Genomic DNA, 7546 nt, shown 5'->3' on the forward strand with positions numbered 1-7546 from the left:
TCCGTAAGCGTCTCCGCGGGGAGCCGGTCCGGTCCCGACGCTGCCTCCGAGCGCCGACCGCGCCCGCGCGACGCCGCTGTGCCTGCCCGGAGCTCGGACTGCGGCCAGATCAGACCCGTAGGACGCTGACTCGCCGGCTGCTGGGGCAGAGCGGATCGCCGCGGGGCGGGACGGTCACGGACGGAATTGTCGGGGGGACGCGGCTCGGGAAGAGCGAACTCGGCAACGGGGGGGTTGGCACGTCGGTTGGGCTAAGGCAGGCGGCTTAGGATAAACCGCGAGGGAACGGCGGGGTCCGGGGATGGGCGCCGTCGGCCCGGCGACTAGCGGTAACCCAGGCGGGAAGCTGCGCTCCGTCCGAGTCAGACTCGGTCGTCGCAGCCCGGCTGAGGCTCGCTCTTGTCGAGGGGCGCGGCGCTGCGCCGGCGACTTTGCCCGCGCGAGGCACGCTTTGCGATGGCCCGAGGCGGGAAGCTGCGCCCCGTCCGAGTCAGACTCGGTCGTTGCGGCCCGCCCGGTCACGCGATGCGGCCAGGATGCGGAGTTTTGCCGGCGCTGGGGGGATCCGGAAGGACGAAGGGGCGACGGTGGCGGTCACAGCTCGTCGCCTCCGTGACCCAGACGGGACTGTGCGCACCCCGAGTCAGACTCGGTTCGGCGCGGCCCGCTGCGGCCGGCTGGCGAGGTGAGATGTGGGCCATTGCCGCGCTCCCGACGAACCGTTCCGGGGGGCTGGTGACGTCGCGCGTTCGGCGCTGATGCTGCGACCGGGAGGGAAGCTGCGCCCCGTCCGAGTCAGACTCGGTCGTTGCGGCCCCCCCGAGCCCGCACGCCTCACGCGGAGGGGTCATACGCCCCGGCGGCCACGATAGACGCCTCCCGCTTCGCGGTGGTCGGGAAGGCGTGTGCGGATATGTGCGGAGGTTGGGACTCGGGCTTGGTCTTTGAGAAATCGGTTTCGCGGTCGACCGGCGCGGCCGGCGGACGCCCACGTGGCGTGCCGCAAGTCGGATCGCGCGCTCGGCCTCCGTGGATGGCCTCTGGGTGAGGTTGAGCCGGGGCGTCTCGGTTTCGCTGCCGTACGGTTCGCGCTAGGCCTGCGCGGGCGGCGCGGGGCGCGCGCTCGCGCGGCGGCCTAGCGCTGGAGTGCGACCCGCAAGTGGGGAGGAACCGTCCACCCAACGCCGGCGGTAGCCGGGGCCGGTGGGGGCCCTACCAAGGCGGGTCATGGGCGCATGTCGGTCAGGTTATAAGAGTGTTTTTTTCGCTCCGGGCTAGAGCCGGGTGAGGTCGTCTCGAACCACGTGCCTGAAGGCCGCCTCGCGCCGGATTCGGCCCCGCTCATTCGTCGGAGTGACCGCCCGACGCGGGCATCGCTAGATTAGCCGTGGCCCCGATCCTTCCCCATCGACAGCCTTTCGCCCCCTTCGCTCCGGCCTCTGAGGCGGCCGGTACCCCTTTCTTGGATGAGACAGAACCCTTGACGGGCCGTTCGCAGATTTTTGCCCGGCCTGTGTTTAAGGAGGCGGCCGGTACCTCCCTCCTTGGATGACCAACAACCCTTGACGGGCCATTCGCAGATTTTTGCCCGGCCTGTGTTTAAGGAGGCGGCCGGTACCTCCCTCCTTGGATGACCTTCTACCCTTGACGGGCCATTCGCAGATTTTTGCCCGGCCTGTGTTTAAGGAGGCGGCCGGTACCTCCCTCCTTGGATGACCTTCTACCCTTGACGGGCCATTCGCAGATTTTTGCCCGGCCTGTGTTTAAGGAGGCGGCCGGTACCTCCCTCCTTGGATGACCCACTACCCTTGACGGGCCCATTCGCAGATTTTTGCCCAGCCTGTGTTTAGGGAGGCGACCGGTCCTCCGTAGCTTGATCGGATTTCCCTTCCGGCCTGTGTTTAAGGAGGCGGCCGGTCCTCCGTAGCTTGATCGGATTTCCCTTCCAGCCTGTGTTTAAGGAGGCGGCTGGTCCTCCCCGGTCGGTTGCCAAGCGACCGGGACCCGCAAGTGGGCAGGAACCGTCCACCCAACGCCGGCGAGCCGGGGCCGGTGGGGGCCCTACCAAGGCGGGTCTAACTTCAGGCGGTGCAAACGGGGGAGGGGGGTAAGGACGGCTGCCGGGAGCAGACAGCCGTCCCCGGGAGGGGGTAGTAGCTTCGCGGCGGCCGCCGGGAGCAGACGGCCGTCCGCGGATTCTGCCAATGCCTGTAGGACTTTGAATATTTCACAGCCGTGCTGTGGCACTTAGAAAATTTTTCAGAGATGTGGCACTTAGAAAGTTTTTCAGAGATGTGGCACTTAGAAAGTTTTTCAGAGATGTGGCACTTAGAAAGTTTTTCAGAGATGTGGCACTTTGAACATTTTTGAGAGATGTGGCACTTTGAAAATTTTTGAGAAATGTGGCACTTTGAAAATTTTTGAGAAATGTGGCACTTTGAAAATTTTTGAGAAATGTGGCACTTAGAAAATTTTCTCTCTCTCTCTGGAAGTGCCGTGCCTTCTTCAGTTCTGCTATCCGAGCAGGGGACGCTTGCTGGCGGCCGTTACCAGCGCTCGGACCAGGCCCAATTGATTTGCATGGAAAACAATTGCGTCCCCCATGCTCGTTCTGACTATATTTTGCGAAAGGGGGGTAAAGTGATGAGTACACTAAGTGGGGGGACCAACCCATGTACTCTAGAAAAAGTACATGGGTTGACAAAAGACCAGTTCGTACTGCACCCCTGGTACCCAAACCCCTGGTACCTTTAGGCACTTAGAAAAATTTCGCCCAAATTTGGAGGTCGCTCCAGGGGAAGAGGCCGAATTTTCGCCTATTACGGCCGACCGCGGGAACCAGCCGAGGCGGACGCTTTTCGGCGCAAGAGCCGTTGGCACTTAGAAAATATTCGCTAAACTTCAAAGGACCTCCAGGGGAAGAGGCCGAATTGTCACTTTTTCTGGCCGACATCGGGAACCAGCCGAGTCGGACTCTTTACGGCGGAGCAGCCGTTGGCACTTAGAAAATATTCGCCAAACTCGGCCGGACTTCCAGGGGAAGAGGCCGAATTGTCACTTGTTCTGCCCGACATCGGGAACCAGCCGAGTCGGACACTTTAAGGCGGAGCAGCCGTTGGCACTTAGAAAATATTCGCCAAACTTGAACGGACCTCCAGGGGAAGAGGCCGAATTTTCACCTGTTCTGGCCGACATCGGGAACCAGCCGAGTCGGACGCTTTTCGGCGCAAGAGCCGTTGGAACTTAGAAAATATTCGCTAAACTTCAAAGGACCTCCAGGGGAAGAGGCCGAATTGTCACTTGTTCTGGCCGACATCGGGAACCAGCCGAGTCGGACTCTTTACGGCGGAGCAGCCGTTGGCACTTAGAAAATATTCGCCAAACTCGGCCGGACTTCCAGGGGAAGAGGCCGAATTGTCACTTGTTCTGCCCGACATCGGGAACCAGCCGAGTCGGACACTTTAAGGCGGAGCAGCCGTTGGCACTTAGAAAATATTCGCCAAACTTGAACGGACCTCCAGGGGAAGAGGCCGAATTTTCACCTGTTCTGGCCGACATCGGGAACCAGCCGAGTCGGACGCTTTAAGGCGGAGCAGCCGTTGGCACTTAGAAAATATTCGTTAAACTTGAAAGGACCTCCAGGGGAAGAGGCCGAATTGTCACTTGTTCTGGCCGACATCGGGAACCAGCCGAGTCGGACGCTTTAAGGCGGAGCAGCCGTCGGCACTTAGAAAATATTCGTTAAACTTGAAAAGACCTCCAGGGGAAGAGGCCGAATTGTCACTTGTTCTGGCCGACATCGGGAACCAGACGAGTCGGGCCCTTTAAGGCTGAGCAGCCCTTGGCACTTAGGAAATATTTGCCTTAACTCGGCCGGACTTCCAGGGGAAGAGGCCGGATTTTCACTTGTTCTGGCCAACATCGGGAACCAGCCGAGTCGGACACTTAAAGGCTGAGCAGCCGTTGGCACTTAGGAAATATTTGCCTTAACTCGGCCGGACTTCCAGGGGAAGAGGCCGGATTTTCACTTGTTCTGGCCGACATCGGGAACCAGCCGAGTCGGACACTTTAAGGCTGAGCAGCCGTTGGCACTTAGGAAATATTTGCCTTAACTCGGCCGGACTTCCAGGGGAAGAGGCCGATTTTTCACTTGTTCTGGCCGACCGGGGGAACCAGCCGAGTCGGACACTTTACGGCGGAGCAGCCGTTGGCACTTAGGAAATATTCGCCAAAATGTTCCGGACCTCCAGGGGAAGAGGCCAAATTTTCACTTGTTCTGGCCGACCGGGTGAACCGGCCGAGGCGGACACTTTACGGCGGAGCAGCCGTTGGCACTTAGGAAATATTCGCCAAAATGTTCCGGACCTCCAGGGGAAGAGGCCAAATTTTCACTTGTTCTGGCCGACCGGGTGAACCGGCCGAGGCGGACACTTTACGGCGGAGCAGCCGTTGGCACTTAGGAAATATTCGCCAAAATGTTCCGGACCTCCAGGGGAAGAGGCCGAATTTTCACTTGTTCTGGCCGACCGGGGGAACCAGCCGAGGCGGACACTTTACGGCGGAGCAGCCGTTGGCACTTAGGAAATATTCGCCAAAATGTTCCGGACCTCCAGGGGAAGAGGCCGAATTTTCGCTCGTTCGGGCCGACCGGGAGAACCAGCCGAGGCGGACACTTTACGGCGGTTGAGCCGTTGGCACTTAGAAATTATTCAGACTTCCATCAAACACACATCGGCCTTTTGCCGTCACTGCCCGGGATGGGCACCGTGGTAGCTCGGACAGTTCGCGTGACAGCTTCCGCTGGCACTTAGACAATTTTTAAAATGAAAATAAACAGTTCTGCACATACGTGCCGACTATATTTTGCGAAATGGGGGTAAAGTGATGAGTACACTAAGTGGGGGGACCAAGTACATAAAGCCCACCCCTGGTACCTCAGAGAGGCCGAATTGACACATTTTGTGTCCGACCGCGGGAACCAGCCGAGGCGGACGCTTTTCGGCGCAAGAGCCGTTGGCACTTAGAAAATATTCGTTAATCTTGAACGGACCTCCAGGGGAAGAGGCCGAATTTTCACTTGTTCTGGCCGACATCGGGAACCAGCCGAGGCGGACGCTTTTCGGCGCAAGAGCCGTTGGCACTTAGAAAATATTCGTTAATCGTGAACGGACCTCCAGGGGAAGAGGCCGAATTTTCACTTGTTCTGGCCGACATCGGGAACCAGCCGAGGCGGACGCTTTTCGGCGCAAGAGCCGTTGGCACTTAGAAAATATTCGTTAATCTTGAACGGACCTCCAGGGGAAGAGGCCGAATTTTCACTTGTTCTGGCCGACATCGGGAACCAGCCGAAGCGGACGCTTTACGGCGGAGCAGCCGTTGGCACTTAGAAAATATTCGTTAATCTTGAACGGACCTCCAGGGGAAGAGGCCGAATTTTCACTTGTTCTGGCCGACATCGGGAACCAGCCGAGTCGGACGCTTTTCGGCGCAAGAGCCGTTGGCACTTAGAAAATATTCGTTAATCTTGAACGGACCTCCAGGGGAAGAGGCCGAATTTTCACTTGTTCTGGCCGACATCGGGAACCAGCCGAGTCGGACTCTTTACGGCGGAACAGCCGTTGGCACTTAGGAAATATTCGCCGAACTCGGCCGGACTTCCAGGGGAAGAGGCCGAATTTTCACTTGTTCTGGCCGACATCGGGAACCAGCCGAGTCGGACTCTTTACGGCGGAGCAGCCGTTGGCACTTAGGAAATATTTGCCAAAATGTTCCGGACCTCCAGGGGAAGAGGCCGAATATTCACTTGTTCTGGCCGACATCGGGAACCAGCCGAGTCGGACACTTTACGGCGGAGCAGCCGTTGGCACTTAGGAAATATTCGCCAAACTTGGCCGGACTTCCAGGGGAAGAGGCCGAATGTCCACTTGTTCTGGCCGACATCGGGAACCAGCCGAGTCGGACGCTTTACGGCGGAGCAGCCGTTGGCACTTAGGAAATATTTGCCTTAACTCGGCCGGACTTCCAGGGGAAGAGGCCGAATTTTCACTTGTTCTGGCCGATATCGGGAACCAGCCGAGTCGGACTCTTTACGGCGGAACAGCCGTTGGCACTTAGGAAATATTCGCCTTAAGTCGGCCGGACTTCCAGGGGAAGAGGCCGATTTTTCACTTGTTCTGGCCGACCGGGGGAACCAGCCGAGTCGGACACTTTACGGCGGAGCAGCCGTTGGCACTTAGGAAATATTCGCCAAAATGTTCCGGACCTCCAGGGGAAGAGGCCAAATTTTCACTTGTTCTGGCCGACCGGGTGAACCGGCCGAGGCGGACACTTTACGGCGGAGCAGCCGTTGGCACTTAGGAAATATTCGCCAAAATGTTCCGGACCTCCAGGGGAAGAGGCCGAATTTTCACTTGTTCTGGCCGACCGGGGGAACCAGCCGAGGCGGACACTTTACGGCGGAGCAGCCGTTGGCACTTAGAAATTATTCAGACTTCCATAAACACACATCGGCCTTTTGCCGTCACTGCCCGGGATGGGCACCGTGGTAGCTCGGACAGTTCGTTTGACAGCTTCCGCTGGCACTTAGACAATTTTTAAAATGAAAATAAACAGTTCTGCACATACGTGCCGACTATATTTTGCGAAAGGGGGGTAAAGTGATGAGTACACTAAGTGGGGGGACCAAGTACATAAAGCCTACCCCTGGTACCTCAGAGAGGCCGAATTGACACATTTTGTGTCCGACCGCGGGAACCAGCCGAGGCGGACGCTTTTCGGCGCAAGAGCCGTTGGCACTTAGAAAATATTCGCTAAACTTCAAAGGACCTCCAGGGGAAGAGGCCGAATTGTCACTTTTTCTGGCCGACATCGGGAACCAGCCGAGTCGGACACCTTACGGCGGAAGAGCCGATGGCACTTAGAAAATATTCGTTAAACTTCAACTGACCTCCAGGGGAAGAGGCCGATTTTTCACTTGTTCTGGCCGACATCGGGAACCAGCCGAGTCGGACGCTTTTCGGCGCAAGAGCCGTTGGCACTTAGAAAATATTCGTTAATCTTGAACGGACCTCCAGGGGAAGAGGCCGAATTTCCACTTATTCTGGCCGACATCGGGAACCAGCCGAGTCGGACGCTTTACGGCGGAGCAGCCGTTGGCACTTAGAAAATATTCGTTAATCTTGAACGGACCTCCAGGGGAAGAGGCCGAATTTTCACTTGTTCTGGCCGACATCGGGAACCAGCCGAGTCGGACGCTTTACGGCGGAGCAGCCGTTGGCACTTTGAAAATATTCGTTAAACTTCAACTGACCTCCAGGGGAAGAGGCCGAATTTCCACTTGTTCTGGCCGACATCGGGAACCAGCCGAGTCGGACGCTTTACGGCGGAAGAGCCGATGGCACTTAGAAAATATTCGTTAAACTTGACAGGACCTCCAGGGGAAGAGGCCGAATTTTCGCTCGTTCAGGCCGACCGGAGGAACCGGCCGAGTCGGACACCTTACGGCGGAAGAGCCGATGGCACTTAGAAAATATTCGCCAAAATGTTC

This window comes from Syngnathus scovelli, unplaced genomic scaffold (genome assembly GCF_024217435.2).
Source record: "Syngnathus scovelli strain Florida unplaced genomic scaffold, RoL_Ssco_1.2 HiC_scaffold_115, whole genome shotgun sequence".
NCBI classification, from domain to species: Eukaryota; Metazoa; Chordata; class Actinopteri; order Syngnathiformes; family Syngnathidae; genus Syngnathus; species Syngnathus scovelli.